The following is a 20,843-nucleotide window of genomic DNA, read 5'->3' on the forward strand; positions in this document are numbered from 1 at the left end:
ATCAGATTGATGAGGCCATTGGTTTCATAAGCTACTAGTGACAAGATAATCAGAAAAGTAAAGTAAAATTCTATGTTCTCTCCTGGTTTGCTAACTTTCTTATCTTATTATTTTGTAAATAGTCAAGTTGTATTTGAATAACATAAAAATAATATATGTTCTGTAGATGTCAAATCCCTTTAACCCAAATTGCATTTCCCAGAAAAGTGTCAAACAAAAATAGTGCTTGCTCTAACTGACAAATGTAAATTGATTGAGAAAAGGTGAACATGCTTTTCAATTTGCAATACAGTATGGTGTGTTACACCCTATATAGACCAGTAAATGCACATACTATTATAACTAGGGTGGCTAGATTTTTTAAAACTAAAAACATTGTCCAGGAGTGAGGGTGGGTTGGGGGCTGAAGGGGGACTAGTTGTAAACTAATTGTTTACCAACAATTAGCAGAAAGCAACATCTTACACAGCTTGATTTGTCCCCACACAATGTTGCAGTGTAACATGTTAAAAAACTTGTATTGCATTTATATAATTTATATTTTTTTAAATCAGGACATTATGGATAATTGCCTGGAAGCCTACCTACTTAGAGTGAGTTATGGCAAAAATAGGGGATGTTTTTATGAGCTTGAGACAAAGTTTGGGATGCCAGGACCTTTAAGGTCACCCTACTGATAACAAATTAAATGTTGAATTCCTTATTTATTGTATAGAATACTTTTTAAAAGAATGAAACATTAAACCAAATACAGTGTGAACATTTAATGTAGTATTTTCATTTAAAATGACAAATGCTTTTAGATGTATGAGTATAAACCTGGGGGAGAAAACCCAGAGTTTTGGCTGTGTAGTAGAATCCAGACAAGAAGTGAAAGAAAATGATCTGAAAGTCATGAAGTTATTCAGCTCAAGATGACTGTAAATATGCCATGGCCTTTGTTCCACATCAAAAAGGAACTTCAAGGGATCTGTATCCTGTATTCAGTTTATGTATCACATAAGAGATTTACATCCAGATATCAAAGTGTATGCTCTGTTTACATCCTCCTATCCAAAGTGAGAAATGGAAGTATAATGGAAATATTTTCTCTTTCTAAAAGTTATACCAGATTAATTTTTAAATTAATTATTTAAAATGTAGACATAAACGTTTATTGTAATACTAAATATTTTGTGTTCTCTTTTCAACCTTGTGTAATATGTGCAATATGCCCATTAGTGGCACAACTCCCATACCTATATAAAGTGATTAGGCAGATAGCTCCAACTATGAACTATAGTTTGAACTGAATATTATTAAGGGTGCTCCGATCGATCGGCCGCCGATCATTATTGGCCAATAATCATTTTAAATAGTTTGATCGGTGGTCTCTATAAAGGCCGATCAGAAGAGCCGATCAGATTATGCAAAACTCTTGAGATTTTTCCATGCGCAGCTAAAATGGCTTCACTACATTCAGCGGTCTGGCAGTTCTACCAGGTGTCTGAAAAAGTCAATACATTTGCAATTTGTAATGTGTGTGCCAAGGAAATCCCACGAGGTGGAAAGCACAAAAAACATTTAAATACCACCAACCTCATCAGACATTTGAAGGTTAGTCACGCTGTGGTTTAAGTTGTGTCTCTAAGAGAGAGTCTCTAAGAGAGGGAGTGGAATATGTTGCACATGTTTCCTGTCAATAAACAGTTGTCAATTCATGTTACTTCATCATTTCTTCATTTGAATACTTAATATACATTGTTGTTAAGAATAGTTAAAGTTAAATAAATAAATAAATAATGCTACATGATAAATAGAAGGCTTCAAATAGACCCCGTGATCGGTGATTGGTATTGGCCGATACTGCTTCCAGTGATCGGTAATTGGTGATCAGCCCCAAACATCCTGATCGGAGCACCCTTAAATATTATCTTTTACCAAGTATACTGTGTGATATATTATAGTTTTACAATTATATCCACAATTCATCCACAATTTCAGTGAATCCACAAATTTACCAGACTGATAAAAATGTTTTGCCATTTTCCTAATGATAAAATACTTAAACTGCTAAGGCTATTATTCATTCAATTTGATCTGTAACTTTTCATACAATTTACATGTCCTCACCCATTGTATTTTAATAAGAACTACTAGCTGGCCACCATTTTACTATTTGATTCTATGATCAAATACATACAAATATTCAAATCAGCTTCTAAAGGAAAGTCATCAGTCACTGTTCTCAGTTTATTATAATAACCTGTAGCTATTATGTGGATGATAGCATATAATTATAAACAGGTGCCATGCTTTATAGCAGGTTAACTTCAGAAAGCTTTGGTATAAAGGTATCTTAAAAAAATAATAATAATAAGATGAAGGTAAAACAAGTATAAATGGCACTATCTTGAGGTTAATTTTGGACACATAGTTGGAACTTGTAAATCAGGCACCACCAATTGCTTTATTCAAACAATCAATTAATCAAGCATTATACAAATATTGGCAAAAACCAAAACTTTATATATATATATATATAGGCCTATAGATTTTATTTTTAATTATTTTTAAGTGTGTTATTATTAATTTCTTTGCTACTTACATGTTTGAAGTAATGCATTGTCTGGCATGTATTTCCCAACATCAACTGAGCAGGTCTCTAGTAGTCTTCACTTTCCCCATGTCTATTTTATACAGTTGTACTAGTAACTTTTCTGTTTCATTGGACTGAGTTAAGACAAGGGGTTATTCCTCCAAAAGTATTCTGTTACTCTATAGAAATCTATGATATTATGGGCATAAGTAATCCTTTTTTACAGCTTCTGTTAATTAAAATACTGGGTTCAAGTTGACAGCACTCCATGGGGGAGGAGGAAACTGTTAATGCAACAGTTTTATTTTCAGGAAGCTTTTTAAGGAGCAGCACTGAACTCAGCCTCTGTGTAAACTACTTCTCTCTAGGGGGAACTGGGGAACCCCTATATATCTCCTTGCCCCCCGTGACTGGCTCCCCCAATCATGGCACCCCCTGTTCCCACATGGGGTTAACCTTCAGCCCCAGAAACTACAATAATTCTCCTCAATAATCAGGTCCCCAAACGATCTGCCCCACCATCACAACAATCTGACAGACAAACACATACTACAGTCCCTCCATTCCATATAGCTAAAGTATTATTATTATTATTATTATTATTATTATTATTATTATTATTATTATTATTATTATTATTATTATTAGTTTAGCTTGGCAGATCAAACTTCATATTTAATCTATTATCTATAATGCATTTGTTCACAAACCTAGGATTGTTTCCCCTTCATTTTTTGATAATGCTTTACTTTATGAGAAAAAAATATAAATATGTTTTCATTATCGAAAACTAAAATATAGCTGTATATAGCAAACCATAATGTTTTATTTACTAAAATACTTTTACATCAAAACATAAGAAATGTATGTTTAAAGCAAATTCAGTAACAGTACTGTCACAATGCTACAACTGGAATATTTTTAAAAGGCAAAGATACAACCCATTGTGTAACCCGTGAAGCAATCTATATGGATTTTGCTAAACTTAGTATAGCACTGCTCTTTGTTTTTTAAGGAAACATATTCTGCATGAAAAAATAAATGCTTTCATATATATCTGGAAACCAAACAATCACTTCACAAATCCACTGTTTTTATGTAAATCTTTTTTCTGCCCTTGGGTTATTTTCTTTAATTAGTGTGTTACTTTTTTTCCAAGGATAGAGAACCATGATCTTAAAATACCTTTTCAGTTTCCATGGAGAATATAATGCACTGTTATCTCCTAAATATTTAGTTAGTGTAATGGCCTAGTTTAGAAGGAGCTGCAGGTGTGCTCCCTGTCTAGTTGCATTATACATGTTTTTATATATATATAATGGTTTATATTCTGAAATAGGAATAACAAGGGAAAAGGTAGAAGGGGGTGAAGCTTACAATTATTTTGCAATCAAATATGCAAGTGTACAAGCTGAGCAAATGTTTCTAACTTTCTATCAAAAGAAGAGAATTGTAGTATTTAAACATATAGGCATGTTGTTGCACTTACAGGTTTTAGTAATATAAGATTGTTTATAGAGCACAATGCAAGAGAAGTGTCTGGACAATTTTTATAGTTCAATTGTGTATTGTGTAATAAAGCTCTCTTCTTGGTTTCAGAAAACTAAGGCAAGTTTGCGGCATATCCTGAAAATTGAATGGTTAAAGGTAAATTACTGAAAGCAAACGGACTGACAGACAGACAGAACTTAATTTTTGGGGTCAAAAAGCACAAGCAAATTATACGTACACCATCTATGTAGTGGCAGAGGTCTGAACATATCATTCAGAACATGATTGGGTTAGCAAAATCCATCCAGGAAAAGCAGCCTATGTGAACAAATACCTTTGCCTTTTTGATACAATACAAAGCGGAATTGAGGATGTATCCACTGATTTGCAGAGTCAGTGTTGTATTAGATTATTCACTGTATTCACGCTTTTAGCTTTTGCTGTAAGCATTGATGTCTGTGACACAGTAGACCTTCTGATTTGTGTCAGAGCAAACTCAGAGGACTTTAAAATTAAATGTGTAATCCCCTTGCCTTGCCTGAAGGTACTGATTATTTTCTACGATTGTTTGAAAACAGTTGAGGATTGCAATTTAGAAATGGAAAATAAAATTTTATATCACTAGACTTGGTAGTCCTTGCAATATTCCTGCATTTTTTTATGATTGATCATCAAGTTGCTCTAATACACTATCACTGCACCACTATTCAGGGGGAAATGTATTATATACAATATATCATCAGCAGCAGCAGCAGCAGCCTGTATAGATCCATTGCTGGATGAAGGCCTCCCCAAGATGATTCCATAGTATATGTTTTTAGTTCACACCAGTAAAGCTCCTCATTTCATCTTCCCGTCTTTTGTGTGGGCTTCTCCTTGGTCCCTTTTCATCTCTTGGGATCCATTCTATAGCTTATTTTATCCATCTTCCATCTGTTCTTCTTGCAATGTGTCCGGCCCATTTCCATTTTTATATTTTCACTGTCTCAGTGACATAGATAAGACATACTGATGCTGATTCACACTTAATAGGTTGTACTTTTTTTTAGTTTTCAATAAAATTGCATTAACTAGGATAATTTGTGCAAACATTTATATATGGTGGGGTAAAGTCCACATCGTGTTTGTCAAATATTATGTGATTAAGCCCTTGTACAAACACCATACTCTTGGCTTCCACAAGTACTGTTCTGTTAGTATGTTCTGTTTTAAAGCATTGGAGAAATGTAAACCATTTGTGGTTTATACAAGAAATGGATATTTCAGATCTAAAGACCAGGAGTAGCATCACTGCATATCCCATGCAAAGACAAACATTATGTGGTTGTATTAGCATTATTTTATGTAATAGCATGTTAGATTGTTAGATTTTCCCTGACTTTCCCTTAGTGCCATACATTCTCATAGATGTCCTTTTGTTATTGTCAGTGTTTGTTATTATTATTATTATTATTATTATTATTATTATTAATTATTATTATTATTATTATTATTATTATTATTATTATTATTATTATTTGGCAATAAACAAAGCTAACAAACAGGAAAATAATTGTTCCAGAAAAAAAAAAGTGCTGCTCACACAGAAAATTAAAGCAGTTAAAAATTTAAAAAGGGTATGTTTCTTTGACTGAAAATTAGTAAAATTTGTGAATTGGGCAGCAGGTCAAATTGTCAAAGAAAGTAGGCACAACAATTGGAAGTGTGGTACCTGTATTTGATGTTGGTAACAACAGTGTTGGGTCATATCCTTGGTAAATATTCATGTTACACAACTTATTCCGTCATGGTTGCTCAGGTTAGATGAGCATTCTGAATAATGATACTTTACACCATTGTGTAAACAGGCAAAATGGAGGTGCCAGTTGTAACGGGGGCACTACACTTACTACAACAACCTTATTCAAATGCGGGGGAAATATAAAACCACAGTGTGAAGCTGCCCCTCCGATTGTAGCCGCCTAAGCTACTAGGGGAGTTTCATCCCTAGAAATAATGTTAGTGGTTTAATTAATCAACCTATACTAGGCCACCAATTAACAAACACATTATTTTTTTTATATCAAGTGTGGAGAAGTATGTGCACAAGGACACCAAGTAGAGAAAAAGCAGGAATAGATTTTATTACACCTTATTACAAGGTCAAGATTAAAAGCATTAAAACAAATGTACCCATATACTGTAGATTAAAACACTATCCATATGAACTATGAACCGCAACTGTTCAGATATAAGAGTTAAGACTATCAATACGAACTTCCATAAAAATACAACACCTATTAAACAATACCTTAATCAGTCAAATAATCACACCATAAAAAGATTAAACGCCATACCAAAGCGAGTAAAAAGATAAAACTGATCTTCATAAAATTAGAAAACTATCACTGCAACCCACACCAAAACGTATCAATATCCCAAAACAATCAAATATCCAATTTATAGCTAGGTGCAGTATGACAAGGTAGTCTATATTCAAGCTAGTCAAAGAGAAAATAGCCAATGTTAACAAAATGGTACATTATCAGAAATAAATAAATAGTTAAAACCTAGATCCAGTATTTCAAACACCAGATAAAAACAGATCTTGAAAATGCTCTCCCCTTAATATGCAAGAGCCTACCTGACTGGGAACATGGGGGTTACTCCAAAAGAGCAGGCCAAATGAGTCCCTTGATTCTCAATTAGGACATACAACCAACAGCAGTATAGTTCTATAATTTGTATTTTCAAAGCTATCTTCTCATACTTGCCTTTCACCCCTCATGTTCCCAGCTTACACTACTATTACGTAGCTCTCTCTTTGTGTGCAGAACCAGCCCTTTTATACACCCGGCCATTAAGCATGCCACTCCCCGAATATGGCTCCACAAGCTGAAATACAGGAGCGTATAGAAACATACCTTGTTTTCTAAAAACAGATAAGAAAAGTACACATACATAACAAAATATTCTACAACAGTTACACATACATAATCGCTTTCCACACACACAGGTAAAGATGTTTATTTTAAATGAGCAGAATCAGACATGTAAAAACATTACGTTTTCATTAGCAGTAGGTATCTAAATGCAAAGTCTACTTTACAAATGTGCTATGATTAATATCAAAATGGGACAGTGTTCTGAGTGTTTTTTCAATTTTTGAATGAAAGAAAAAGACAATGTAAAAGTGCAAGATGTGTCTTTCACAGGATCAAAACTTTTACACATGCCTATTGCTGCCACACAAGAAAAAAAATACTACATAAAGAAGTTAATAAATCCTTTGAAAAATACATTGAAAAAGCAATGCTCAGGGTTTTAAGAATTTCCTTTTAAGAATTCAGTTACTACACAACAATACAAATACTAGAGACATCAGCACCAAGCAGTGATTTTGAGTAAGAAAGTTCAGCTTAATGGCAGCTAAGAGGTTCCAGGCTTTTGTTGTGTTTGTAATGTGATAATTGCATTTAGTTTGCATTCATATCATTACTTAAGCTTCAAGAACACGATTTCCGTTGTCTTTTTCTCCCTTAGTGGCAAACTCAGTGCATGATGACACATTAATTATCATTAAAATAAAACAACTGAACAGTTGGTAATTCAGGATTTTCCCCAGTGTACATTTATTGCAGGGTGGTAGAAATTTGCCAGGAGGCAGGAATTTAGCAGGAAACACACTATATGTAACCTACAGTACATTTTTTTTTTTTCAGGTGTTATTAATAATTCTTCCTAAAAACTATGTTAACTTTAGGCTTGCCATATTTCTACCTTTGTTTTAGAAGGACATAGCTACATTACGTAATAAAACACTCACCTACAGAATTTGAATTGTTAATGACTGAAAGCAGTTGACTGCATTTTACGTATGCCTGGGGATGAGGAAATAATATTATGTAAAAACTACATGAATCACAAGTGGAATCAGCAGAGATGCGTTTTCTCCCACCTTTTCTTATTTTGCTAATTGGTGTCTTATTTTATGGATTTCTTCCTTCAAAATGTTAAATAAATTACAATGAGCAAAATGATGAGATTGAAAGGCAGTAAGTAGGTGTAGGATTAAATTAATTGTGATGCAGTATACAGAAATATGTATGCAGTATAAATAAACATTCTTAACATTCCCCCCCTCAGATATAAAATATGGAAATATAAATAGCACCATATTATTGAATCATTGAGATCAATACTTCAATACTATTTAAAGTTACCTATTAATATGATTTTGGGGGATTACTTATTATCTTTATTATTTATAGGGGGGATAATGTATTCACAATTGGCACCATTTTCAAATGTTTCTTTTTTACTCTCACTCTAAGCAATTTTGTATTTAAAATATTAATATATTTCACCCCTCTATAATATCTGCATTCTGTTTTTTTCTGATTACACCTTTCTTTTTCAATGTTGTACTCATTACAACATGTATAAAGTAATGTTGTTTCATCTACTAATCTACCAGGATCTTATTTATCCATGCATTTAATAATTCATATGTTTGGGCATTTAATTGTATTTTCCTATTCTGGACCTCAAATCACTCCTGGAGCACAAAGACATTTTCCACAACATTTGAGAGGATTCTTTTTGAAAGCACTACACAACACCATCCAGATTCATCCCTTTTATTGCTCTCCTGTGGATTATTTTTCTACATTCACCTTTTATGTTACGTCCAATCCATATTCTGCAATTCAAGGGCAGAAGTAGACTGCAAAATCAAACTTATATATAAAAAACAACATCCAACTACACCACTGCAATGATCATGCCAGGGGGCTTAACTTGCACTGAATTGAATGACTTTCATTCTACACAGGTTGCTGCACAACAGGAAATAGGACAAAGTCAGCACACAACATCAAAACAATTGGCAGTTCCTGTCTCAAATGCTAATCATGTGCAATAACCTGCCAGGAACACCCTTGGATCAGTCAATTTGAAGATAAGGGACCCTTTCTATCCAACGGAATGGCATCATTTCTCAATTTTAGTCTTTAGTCAACAACAAAGATTGCCGTTTTTTTCCTTTTCTTTTTTCTTCTGATTGAGCCATTTAAAAAACATGCCAATCACAGGTTGTTAGCTGCAAGAGGTACATCATTGAATCAAACAGCTTTACAGTTTTGAAAGGGATGGTTATCTGAAGTTGTCAAGCAGACATTGTCATGTCTCATCTTTTTTATTAATGAGTGGATGTGAATCCCTCACTTTTTGATATGTCTGTTCACAAGTCCAATATCTCTGCTGTGGTCAAACCAGTCCCGAGCATCTCTAGTGGAATGCAGCTGACACAAAATGTGTCCTTTGCAACATATAATTTGTACTGAGAAGTGTACTGGCAGTAGGGACATAAAGCATTTTTTTCATTGTTATTTTCTTCAATTCTTCTAATTCAGAATGTGTATTTGAACATATTGTATAATAAACCCTTATAGTAATAAAATTAGGCAAAGAGAAACTGATTATGTTTAAACATTGATATTGGAAATAAAAATGTCTTACAGCTCTCCAGCAATTCAGAATTTAGAGTGAACTTTAAAAAAAGGATAAAATTACATTAAGGAACATTACCGTTAAGGAAATCATATAATATGCTGCTTGAACATTTGCAAGCAGACCTATACTGATAATAATAATAAAAATAAAAAATAACTATATTGTCCTGTTGTAATATGACACCCTACCTTAAAATAATACTGCAAGTCATCATGAATGGCCACTTAAGATTTGATTTTCTCTGCCCTCTCTCATGCTAGACTAGTAAACAAATCAAAAATCAAATTTCTTAGCATTAGCTGTGTTTTTTGTAATGTCCCTTTTAATTGTTATGTAGGTATACATTCCAAAATTAACTAGATTATAAGTAATTAACATTGTGAATGTAAAATTAATATTATTCTCACTGTCACAGATCTGTGAAAACTAACTTGTACCACATCTACACACAAATGCTTCTCTTTGCTGTCAAATTCCCATTTACAAAGCACAACATTGTACCATTGTGCTGGTTTACCCTTTAACACAGCCAAAGAGATTGTGTAAGTGCGGCTTTCAAACCTGTCAGCTGAGAGATTGTTCTCATGGCAATGCAAACCAACAGAAAATCATAAAACATGGCGCTGTCTTCTGTCAAAGAAATACACTTGGCTACATTGTGTTTGCTTTTCATTTCCAGTTACATTGCACAATGCAACTACATGCTAAGGGCCACCATACTGCTTCAGAGCCCAAATGGCATTTCTCACAGGCAGTTATGACAATTCAGTGCCTTGTCTTAACTACCTCGGGGAGGCGGGATAAAATATGATGGTCCTGTGGAGGTAAGGTATTTCATACAGACCAGAATGTCTCTCCTGCGCTGTTTCTAAGGCGTCAAAACTCGTCAGTGTGAAAGGAGCTATATCATTTCACCTCCACCTTATCACACTCATTTTCTGAACAATACCTGTCATATGAAGGGAAAAAGAATGGACTGTCTTTTGTTTTGTTTTTTCAAATGTGTATTTTCTTATTCTCATGGCTGCCAGCATTCATAATTTCTTTTTCTTTTGTAACTGTCTTAAATGATATAATTAGAATTATTCTACAATTATTTATACAAATAACTGAATCAGGGTTATCCGCGGATAAACAAATTATGCTGAATTGCTTTATTTTTAGCTCTGAATTAATTCTAAGTGGAAGGAGGATATGGTTATTTTGTGATATAGTACAGATACAGTAAAATATTAAAATACTGGTAGTCCTGCTACTTATAGCTTTTATAAACAGTTATCAAACTATTCTCAATTAGTAATATGCATGTGCAAATAAATTAAATCAGAGTCAATAAAGATTCAATATATTTTTTTAATAGGTTGAAGTACATGGTACATCTAATCGACAAGAAATGGGACAAAACTGAGCCAGGAAATTACAGACCAATCAGTCTCACATGCATTACTTGTAAAATGTTGGAAAAAAAGATGAGACAGAAAATGAAAACCATATTCTTGGAGATAGTCAACATGGGTTTAGACGAGGCAGATCATGTCTTACTAATGTATTAGAATTTTTTGAACATGCAACTGCAGCTGTAGATCACGTAAAAGCATATGATATGATATACTTAGATTTTCAGAAAGCTTTTGATAAGGTTCCACACCAAAGACTGATCTTCAAATTGGAAGCTGTAGGCATTCAGGGTAATGTAAGTAGATGGATTATGAACTGGTTGATGTATAGGAAACAGAGGGTGTCAATTAGAGGAGTTGCTTCTAACTGCAGTGAGGTTGTTAGTGGAGTTCCACAGGGATCAGTATTAGGGTCTTTGCTTTTTCTAATCTATATTAATGATCTGGACTCTGGGATAGGTAGCAAACTTGTCAAATTTGCAGGTTATATTAAAATAGGTGGCTCAGCAGATACAATCTCGGCAGCACAGGTTATACAAAGGGACTTGGATAATATTCAGTTGTGGGCCGACACCTGGCAGATGAAATGTGCAAGGTAATACATGCAGGTAACAAAAATGTCCACTATAATTACACTATGGGAGGAATAGAACTAGATGAAGTAACGCATGAGAAAGACCTAGGAGTCTATGTGGACTCCTCACTTTCTCCATCCAAACACTGTGGGGAAGCAATCAAAAAAGCAACAGAGTGTTAGGGTATATTGTCAAAAGTGCAGAATTTAAAACAAGGGCAGTAATGTTCAGACTGTACAATGCACTAGTTAGAGCTCATCTGGATACTGTGTGCAGTTCTGGGCTCCACACTTCAAGAAAGATATCGCTGCTCTAGAGGCAGTTCAGAGGAGAGCAACCAGACTTATTCCAGGTCTGAAGGGAATGTCCTACTGAGGGACTGAGGGAACTGAACCTTTTCACCCTGGAACAGAGGAGACTACGTGGGGACTTGATTCAAGTCTTCAAAATCATGGAAGGCATCGACCACATCAAACCAGAGGAGCTTTTCCAGATCAGCAGGGACACACGCACCCGGGGACACAAATGGAAATTGTGCTTCAAGGCATTCAAGACAGAAAACAGGAGACACTTCTTCACACAGAGAGTCGCCACAATCTGAAACAAACTCCCCAGTTTGAAGCTGAAAATTTGGGAACGTTTAAAAATAGACTGGATAGGATCCTTGGATCATTCAGTTATTAATGGACACCAAACAAGCACAATGGGTCGAATGGCCTCTTCTCGTTTGTTAACGTTTGTAAATGGTAACAAATGGTAACCCCAATTTAAATTAGGTGATGAAGAAGTGCAGTTTGAAAATCATAGTGAAAATCTGCATCTAAATTGCTTTTCGGTATACTTTCTCTGTGATCTTTGATTGTGACCTGTCCAAGCTGAGCTTTTGACATTAACATGATGTGACATATCTTTCTCAGAATTCCCAACCAAGCCCAGGAAAATTACTTTTCTTTTGGTATTCATGAATGTATGTATTGGAAAAACAATCCCTCTTTATTTTCTGAAAATAAATTACTAAACAAGTACATACATTACACAATACAATGTCTGGGTTAAGTAACCTAAGTCTTTCCTTACAACTTGACAGAAATTAATTATTAGAATAGGATTTTTTCTGCTAATGGTTTTTGATACTCTGTTCGAAGATACTTCAGTTTGATGAACAATCTACCGTTGCAAAAAGCCTGCTTCATTAAGGGCTGTGATGGATAGGCACTGTGCAAGAGTCATTCTGAGATATCAGGAAAAACATACAAGAGAAAATGATTGCACCATTTCATGCAAGTGAAGAGAACAACTAGTGCTCCATTGCTGACGAATCATAATCAGGAGGACTGAACTTAACGAACACTTCAAAATATCACATTTATTTTGAAGCAAGGTTGCCCTTTCACGTTTGCATTGGTAATCCCTCAGGCTATTTTGAAGAGAAACATTTCAGGAAATGTAGCTATTGATTCTTATTTTATTTTCAGACTAGAGTAAGTACTTCAAGGAATGATATTTATTTTGGTTTCAAATTAAGACCTGGATCAAACTTTGACCCAACCTTCGACTGAAAATTAAAAACATGATTGACTTGGCTTGCATCAGAAGTAAAGAATAATCCATACAATCCATCCACAGACAATATATATATTATATAGTTGGGTGGGTGAAAATGTATTTATACATATAGCACATCAATGTACAACAAATAAAATAATGGCCTAATAAAAGTTTGCTGTTGGCTTTGAATTGCTACCTCTAAGATATTTGGTATGATTGTTTTAATATATAGTGCTCTTTGGTGAACAGTACAGAGGATTGATGTTACTAAGTGGCATGTTCCTATTGAATCTTGATATCATGGAGCCCATACCTAATGTTAGGTACTTAAGGAGGGAAACAGGGTCATTGACAGTTAGGTGCATAAATATTTGGACAGTGACACAATTGTCATCATTTTGGCTCTGTATGCCACCACAATGGATCTGAAAGGAAACAATCAAGATGTGCTTTAAGTACAATCTTTAATTTGAGGGTAGTTACATCCAGATTGGGTGAACACTGTAGGAATTACACCCATTTTTAAATGTGGACCCCCTATTTTTGGGGCTCAAAAGTATTTGGTCAAACTAACATAATCATGAATTAAATTGTGAGTTTCAATACTTGGTTGCAAATCTTTTGCAGTCAATGGAACTATGAAATGGAAGTCTGGAACCCATAGACATCACCAGATGCTGGGTTTCTTCCCAGGTTATGCTCTGCCAGGCCTGCACTGCAGCTGTCTTTAGTTTCTGCTTGTTCTTGGGGCGTTTTGCCTTCAGTTTTGCTTTCAGCAAGTGAAATGCATCCTCAATTGGATTCAGGTCAGGTGATTGACTTGGCCATTGCAGAACATTCCACTTCTTCGCCTTAAAAAAGTATTGGGTTGCTTCCGCAGTATGCTTTGGGTCAATGCCAATCTGCACTGTGAAGCGCTATCAAATGAGTTTTGAAGCATTTGGCTAAATCTGAGCAGATAATATAGCCCTGAACACTTGAGAATTCGTCCTGCTGCTTTTGTCAGCAGTCCCATCATCAATAAATACAAGGGAACCAGTTCCCTTGGCAGCCATACATGCCCATGCCATAACATGCTTCACAGATGAGGTGGTATGCTTCGGATCATGAGCAGTTCCTTCCCTTCTCCATACTCTTCTCTTCCCATCATTCTGGTACAAGTTGGTCTTTGTCTCATCTGTCCATGGGATGTTGTTCCAGAACTGTACAGGGCTCTTTAGAAAACTCTAATCTGGTCTTGCTGTTTTCTGTTTATATCTTGTGGTAAACCCTCTGTATTTACTCTGATGAAGTCTTCTCTTGATTGTTGACTTTGACACAGATACACCTACCTCCTGGATGGTGTTCTTGATCTGGCCAACTGTTGTGAAGGGGTTTTCCTTCACCAGGGAAAGAATTATTCTGTCATGCAACACAGTTGTTTTCCGTGGTCTTCTGGGCCTTTTGCTGTTCCTGAGCTCACCAGTGGGTTCTTTCTTTTGAAGAATGTACCAAATAGTTGATTTGGCCACACCTAATGTTTTTGCTATCTCTCTGATTGGCTTGTTTTGATTTCTAAGACAAAACTGAAGACAAGACACTGAAAGAACAAGCAGGAACTAAAGACAGCTGCAGTACAGGCCTGGCAGAGCATCACCAGGGAAGAAACCCAGCATCTGGTGATCTCTATGGGTTCCAGACTTCAGGCAGTCATTGACTGCAAAGGATTTGACACCAAGTATTGAAACTCACAATTTAATTAATGATTATGTTAGTTTGTCCAAATACTTTTGAGACCCTAAAATTGGGGGGACCACATATAAAATTTGGGTGTAATTCCTACACTGTTCGCCCAATTTGGATATAACTACTCTCACATTAAAGATGAAAGTCTACACTTAAAGATCATCTTGATTGTTTCTTTTCAAATCCATTGTGGTGATGTGACAATTGTGTCAATATCCAAATATGGAACTAACTGTTTCTAATTTTAACAAGCATACTGATTATTCATAACTAAACTGCCTTCTCTGTGACAGTCAGTCACCAAGCCAGAGTCTCTAGGCTGAGGGTCTTCAGAACCACAACTTGAACTGATTTGAAGAATATATTTTTAATTGAGCATTTTTAATTCCATTATGCCACTGACTGTCAGAATGCCAGAAAATACTAATATCAATACTCTTGTCTTTGCACTCCTTCATGTACTATACGTGTGTGAGTATGAGCAAATGTGTTTGTGCCCCTTCTTGGTTTAGCTTCTTCTGCTGGAAATATTTTCAACATGTTATCTTTGTGTGCCCACTGATGTCACAAACCTGTGGTTGTGTGGGATGTATAAGTGAACTCGCTGCACTCTGAATCCTTCAAATCTGCATTATAGTCATGACCTTGACCTTGATAAAGTGAAACAAAGTTCATATAGCAGAGAAAGTTTTCACTATTTTTCTACATATATCAAGGTATATATATATATATACTAGTACTATGTATGTATATCACATTGTTCAGATTGTACGATGTGCTCTAAAGTGCCCGAAAACTACAAACGTCTGACTGACGTGTCATTACATTGGTGAAGCACGATAAAGTGAGCAATAATAGGCTAAATTCAACAGCTGTGCAAAATAATTCACAAGGCTGTAATGAATTAACATAAAACCTCCTCCACTTCCCAAATAAAAAGAACACTCTCTTTCCATGTTATTTTCCTCCTCTTCTACCGTAAGATTTTCCTCATCCCATTTTATTATACAATACATATTTTATATATATGTATGTGTGTATTTATATTTAAAATGTATGTATATTATAGACAAAAAATAAGAATGTATTATGTTAACACCATTTGTGCTCAGTTTTCACACTTCACAATTTTCACATAATTGACTCTTTTAAAACAAAGTGCCTATGTTCAAAACCAACACCTCATGAGGTGATTCTTATATATTTGTTCTAAGGCTTAAATGATACCTCAACATATATTTGTGATTTAACACATTAAAGAAATAATCCTGTTGTTTAACACATAATTGGTTACCCAGTAGGCTAACACTAATATATGGCTTTGTGAAAGGAAATCAGGTTAATCACTCAGTTAAAAATAAAAAAGTTAGATGTGAAGGACATGCTTTGAAGTAATGTGTTGTTTTTCACAAATTTTTTGATTATGGACAACACAGTTTGTGCCCTATTGTGTAAAATCCATGTTGGTTATTGCACAGATGTTTTTCTCCCCACATTTCAACATAGTGCCAGCATTTGAATTAATGGGCTATTGGACTCAAAGATTCCACTGACATTCCTCAGAGGGGTTTGTCACTTTTAAAGGTGTTAAAATTAATCCCCAGAGTTCTGAGTTGGTGTTCTGATGTAAAAATGTTTAGAATACTGGCCAGTGTGTATCAGGAATAAATACCTGGATTGAATTCCCTGCAAACTGCTAAATGTTATGGTTTTATCTCAGCGTTAGGTCTCTCTGGTTGTCAATATGGGCAAAATAAGATTCCAAAGAATTAGGAGAGAGAGAAGGGGAACTGTGCATTCATATTTCAACTTCTATGCTTATAATTAGGGCCCTACGTTTTCTGCTTTTTTCAGCTGTAATTCCGCTGCTATACACTAGATGTCAAGTGATTTACTGCACACAGAGGCCTATCGGTGACTTTGAAATAAAGGTTTCCAAGTGTTTGTTTGTGGGGAAAGGTCATTCCAAACACCCTCTGGGGGAACTATTTCTAAATTGAAAGATTAATATGTTTTAAAGACCAACTGACACAAGAAATCCAACAAGAAATCTATATTTTACTGATAATGTTGCCACCTGAGCCATGCATAATGCAATAGAGCACTTTGTTTTCTGCTGCTGAATATCATTCCAAATGCATCCCTTTTTACACAGGCTTCATTGAAAATTAAATAACTATTTCACCACACATTGTAGTCTTAAAGGACCTCCAGATACTGCTTACAGCTGTGCAAGGTTTAAATGAGTTTGCATCAGTGGCAGCCTGTCATTAGGGGCCAGTGGGGCTGAGCCTCACTTAGAAAAAAGTAAAAATAAATAAATAAAACAAAGTGCTTTTACATTGCAAACTTTATAAACTGATTATGATTGTAGGTTTTGTGGATAATGATGCACAGTTCACTATGACACTAAAAACATGAAGTAAACAGACTAGTAACGTCACATGAATGGCAAGTAATCATGGTCATATCATAGTGTACGCGGGCGAGCAATCGTGAGTTCAGCTGGTGGGGCCGGCCCCTCATTGACACTGAAGCAATAGCAGTGCACTGTACAGAAACACAGCAGATATGGCCAGTCGCGCATGCGCTTTATGAGTTTTTAATGAGTGCAGAAGGGGCACTTGAGTTTCGGCCCCTCGCCTTACTGCGCATGAACGTGTCATCTCCCGCTTGTCAGTGAGGTTGTGTTCTTTGTAGCGCAAATTTCAGCAGTTCTGCGCAGATCTGCAGAATTCCACCGATCCCATTGGGATTGGGATTGGGATTGAGTCAATGCGTGAGTATTAATTGAAAAAAAAAAGAAAAGTTTAATCTTGAGTGTTCCACTTATTAAACATTTATATAATATATGTGTGTGTGCATGTGTGCACACGTGGTTAATATTTATGCAGGTGCAACCCAACAGGCACAAAACATACTTGGCAGCAACTGAAGATGAAATATAAAAATATACTTCAAACAGGTATGGTATAATTTCATTACAAGCAATTGTGATGTGGTTTAGCCTACCCTACCTAACTAAACAACATTCGTTGGCTACATGTATAATTTTCTAAGCAAAAAAAAAAGTAAATTTTTCAGCCATCCCAACATTGCCAGTATTTAATATTGTCTATTTGAACGTAACACCTAAATGCCTTTCTACATACAAGTCTCCAAATTTGTGCTTACTGGACATTTGACCTCCATTATAGCCAATAGAAAAAAGGCTGAGTGCCGAAAAACAGGTTGGGGTCCACCACCAACACCACTCACAGAGGCTGAAGAGATGGCCCTCAGTCAAAACAGTGGGCGACCTAAGGCATCTCTGGAGGAAGCTCATCTGATATAATTCTTTGTAATTGACTGCTGTTACTTTTTCAGATCCTTAGTTGTCCTTCAGACATCATAATCTATTTTAAGGTGAAAAATTGTGATGTGGCCTGCACACTGTTGTAAAAAAAAAATCAAATTAGGTAGGGCACTTTTCTGGATAAAGTTATAATTTAACTGTCTAATCTTCTTCATCTTCTACCAGTTACTGATGGTGTAAACTGTCTGGTGGAGCCTTCTGTCATAAAATACCTCGATGTAGTTGTAAGTACTCTTCATACTCCACAGCTTTTTCATAATGGGTTAGAGTAGAACACAAAAAATGTTAATTTTCATTACAGGACGATGATGAAGACACCTTGTCAGCTGCCATAGAGAGGGAAGATACAGAAAAGCCTATTGAGGTTCACACCTTAAAAATAACATCTAACAGTTGATAGTGTTGTACCATCTTTTTCTCTAACAGAGCAATGCTGGAAATTACAATGAGGAAGAGGGTCCATCCACCACCACAGCATAACTTACCTCAGTAAGATGTTGTTCAGCATTGGCCCATGACCCAGTGATACTAAGTAGATCTGGCACTGTGAAATTCAATGTCATTTTTTTGTGTTCCTGTAGCTCCCTGTGAAACAGCTGTACAAGGTGTGCTTTGAGAAACAAATTGAAAAATGTAATTTAGAAATGGACCACATAAGGCTGCAGATGCAAAAGACAAAAATAGAAATACAACTGCTGGTAACATCAGTTAAAGGTGGTGAGGTGCACACAGGTGGATGATTTTATTTGTTTGAACAACAAAAAAATATTAACTACTGTACTGCATTTGTACTTGCAGGAAATAAAGAAGATTTCATAAAAAGAAAGGCATATTGTCTTTATTTGACACTGGGGAGGTGATGGGTCAATCAGAAATTATGGTAGCATATTGTGTCTCTGACTGCTATTCCATCTCGTGTGTCAGCGGGGTGGTTAGGATCGTTATCAGGATCATTCACTGGTTGAGTAGGACATTGTTCTCCTCTAATTGTGGTAATGTTGTGGAGAATCACACATGCCACAATAATGTCACATGCCCTTTCTGGGGTGACTCTGAGCCTACAAAGGCACTGGAAGCATCCTTGAGCATCTCAATGGTCATCTCTATCTTGGCCCATGTCCTGCAGTGAGCCAAGTTATAACGTTGCTGTGGGCTGGGTTCAGGATCAGGGTAAGGGGTCAGCAAATAGGGCTGGCAGGGGTTCCTTCTGTCACCGAGCCTGTAACCATCGAACTCTCCTATGATAATACGAGGATACAGTTAAAATTTTCAGTTGCAATTGGAGGAACAAAATATTGATTATAATAGGATATAGCTATATATATATATATATATATATATATATATATATATATATATATATATAAAACTCACCACGGCAGTGTACACTCACGAAAAATGTGCGAATCATTCACAGACCCTGGCCACTTTGCTTCCATGTTGCTCATTTGGAGTGCTAAAGGCTACTATTTAGGCCTACCTGCACAATAATGCTGTGGAAAGACTTCCTATTCACATAATCTCCTTCATTTACTGAAGGAGCTGTGATAGGAATATGAGTGCCATCTATACAGCCAATCACACCTGGAAACCCTAAAATATATCAAATTAACTGATTAGTGCTTCAAGTCTCAAAGCTTGATACTAAATCAATTAATTATTGCTTAGACCGATACCTGCAATTCTGTGGAATTCTTCTTTGATGAGTCTTGTGGGTCTGTGACGTAAATGTGAACGTTTCAGTGCAAGAGTCACATTTCTGACAGCCCGACAGACGGCGGCCTTGGAAATATTCTCAGCGTCGCCGATGTTATATAGAAAACTCCTGCTGGAAAAAAAAAAAACGAAGTGCAACACAAAGAATGAGTCCCGAACTGAGAGCATGTCCGCGAAGTGTCATATGAACGATATGAGGGCTGAGGATATCGTTCAGATAAATGATCGACTGTGCAGAAAAACGGTAACGCTCAAACAGATGATCATCAGGGAATAATAAAACATCCAGGTGGGGTCTGATCACCCTCTCCCGACTGAGATTTCTGCGGAGTATTTGTGCTTCAATATCAATTGGCTCGTCAAGAAAAGGACACCCCATGTGTGACACCTCCTTCAGTCTGCAGGCTTCAGCTAAAGAGGAGGAGAAACTCCGGGTTAGTCGGCGAAAACCTACCAGCGAGCAGAGGGGTGTACTACGAAGGCAGAGGGGTGTACTACGAAGCCAGAGGGGTGTACTATGAAGCGAGGTAACTGGCTTATCCAGGTAAGATCAGGAGTAACTTTGTGAGGTTGGGTGTAACTTCCCGGTGAACCCGCACTATGAAAGGTGGGTAAGTTTTACCCGAGGTCTGCTGTCAGGGCATTATACGTGCATCTCTACACTGCTCCGAGCAGGGCATGTTCATGCTTAACTCGGTGTTACCCTATATAAGCACCGCCTCTCCGCCCACAGTCTTGTCAGGACCCAATCAACATTGGGCCCGGGCTGTGAGAGGCTCGCTCCCCAGGGCGAGGGTGTGTAGAGACCGGGCTACTCCTCTAGCTCACCCCGTTGATGCTCTCTATGAAAGATACCGATTCTCATCAGAGGGAATTCAGTGTCTAGGGCCAGACGTCTCAATGCCACTCGCCGGAGTGATGCCCTCACTGTTGAACAGACAGTGTGTCTTGCTGTGTGGTATTTT

At 36.3% G+C, this 20,843-nt stretch overlaps 1 pseudogene; it reads right to left on the reverse strand.

Moving 5' to 3' along the window:
- Window positions 1-19,170: 19,170 nt before the first annotated feature.
- On the reverse strand, window positions 19,171-20,257 carry LOC136712966 (putative nuclease HARBI1; annotated as a pseudogene).
- Window positions 20,258-20,843: the final 586 nt, after the last annotated feature.

Source organism: Amia ocellicauda, chromosome 2 (genome assembly GCF_036373705.1).
Source record: "Amia ocellicauda isolate fAmiCal2 chromosome 2, fAmiCal2.hap1, whole genome shotgun sequence".
Taxonomy (NCBI): Eukaryota; Metazoa; Chordata; class Actinopteri; order Amiiformes; family Amiidae; genus Amia; species Amia ocellicauda.